The following is a 2,000-nucleotide window of genomic DNA, read 5'->3' as shown; positions in this document are numbered from 1 at the left end:
ATACCATATTGAAGATCTTATTGTTAGGTTACTTCCCAGAGAAGCAATGAGGAAGTGACTAGCCTTTTTACTATATTAAAAAAAAAAAAAAAAAAACAAGTAAGAATCTCATTGAGGGAATAAAAAATAAAAGAAAGAAAGAAACAGACAAAATTTTTCCTTTCTTTCCCTTTCTGATGGTTGATTAAGTTTGTATTAGATTAAATATTTGACTTTAGAAAATATTATTCTCTAGTTTGGGGACATAGCTTAGTGATACAACACTTGCTTAGCATGCGTAAGACCCTAACTTCAATCCCCACTACTGAAAATAAATAAGATTTTTAAATAAAATACAAAGGAAGATGGGCTTTCTTTCTTTTTCTTTTTTACATGCATTGTTGGAAAACCTGTAATATTTTAGTGTCATTCAGCAGAAAGACTTACACCATTCCCCAGGTGTAGGCTTAGCTCCTATGAAATGAATGCACTTATACCTTTGACTACAGTATCTGCACATTCCTCTTCTCACTGTATCTTCTTCTTCAAGTCACTTATTGTGTCTTCAGCCAGAGCTTGCTTTCAGCATCCAGTTTATTCAACACTCACTAAGTCTTGGAGAGAAGGCATTACTGCATGACTCTCCAGGTTAGGTCCACAGTCACCTGGAGCAGAAAGTTTTGGGTATCTAATAGTTGGTCTATCTTGTCTGTACCAAGCCTATTGAATTTGGTATTATGAATATAGGTCCTGGGGGCTGGGGATATAGCTCAGTTGGTAGAGTTTTTGCCTCACATGCACAAGGCCCTGGGTTCAATCCCCAGGCCCCCCCCCCCAAAAAAAAATGAATAAAGGTCCCCAAACCAGTATTTCAGAATTTTCTCAGTTGATTCTAATGTACCACAGAATGTGGGAGGTACTCTTTTGAACACTTGCATTTCTTCATCTACTCTCCCTTTCCCTGTCCATGAAAATCACATGCACAGATATACTAATCCAAAAATGTGCATTTCTGTCCAGCACAGAGAGGTCAAAAATAAGTAATAATAAAGTAGGGAATTCCTATTCAACTGTTTTTATTCTCATTAGGAAGACTTATGGAAAATTATTTGAATTTAGGAAACACTCAGATTCCAGGAAATTATAGACAACGATAGTCTATTATGGCTATACTTTAGATAAGCTTTGTGTCAAGAAGTCTTTTTAGCTGTTTACACCATAGATGCAAATGATTGCATGGCAATCACATATTAATACTGCAACTTTGCTCATAGATAGATTAGCAGGCCTGTGTAGAAAAATCCAGTTGCTGACTTTAGTGATCATGACAGTGCCAGACCTCAGGAGTAGACAGATGTTCTAGGACTCAGATCTTATAAGTCTTGGTAACAAGGATGTAGAGATATGTAATATAGGGAATTTCATTGGTTGAGTGCCCCTGAGTTCAATTCCCGGTACCCACTCCCCACACATAAAAAAGCAAACATAAACATTAGAGAACAAAACAATACAGGATGTTCGGAGCATGTGAAAACACAATGAGGTGTTTCATTGTAGTTTAATTAGAGAATCAATGTGATAAATTGTTAAAACGATAAATGTTGATAGCATTTAGAATATGCTATTCAAAGACCCCTTCTTGGTTCCTTTTTATCCCAAATCTTCATCCATAAGATGGAAATAAAAGCATTTATTTTGCAGTTGAGTATACACTTTTAAATTCTGTTATTCAAGTACAACACGTACAATATTTAATAAAGTAACACATTCATAGCACTACTACATTGATAAGAAGTAGTGGGTTGTAGTGACACAACTTTGTGTTGCCACTGTCAGTCATATCCCCCAACAAAGTTAGTTACTATTGTGATTTGCCAATGTATGCATGTCTGTTTTCCTTCTTAAGTTTAATTTATATGATAAATGCAATAACATAATATATAAAAATGTGTATTTCACTACTTGGCTCTATTTCACATATGGTTCACTCTTTTGTGTAATGGTAGTTCACTCTTAGAAAT

The 2,000-nt window shown here is 35.1% G+C and overlaps 1 non-coding gene across 1 annotated transcript; it reads left to right on the top strand.

The window, feature by feature from the left end:
• The first annotated feature begins 731 nt into the window (after positions 1 to 731).
• Positions 732 to 816, top strand: Trnav-cac (transfer RNA valine (anticodon CAC)). Its single transcript has one exon. It is a non-coding gene; the product is annotated as a tRNA-Val (tRNA).
• The last annotated feature ends 1,184 nt before the right edge of the window (positions 817 to 2,000 follow it).

This window comes from Callospermophilus lateralis, chromosome 17 (genome assembly GCF_048772815.1).
Source record: "Callospermophilus lateralis isolate mCalLat2 chromosome 17, mCalLat2.hap1, whole genome shotgun sequence".
In the NCBI taxonomy this organism is placed as follows: Eukaryota; Metazoa; Chordata; class Mammalia; order Rodentia; family Sciuridae; genus Callospermophilus; species Callospermophilus lateralis.
The sequence above is the reverse complement of the archived record's forward strand: the minus strand, read 5'-3'. Positions and strand labels throughout refer to the sequence as shown.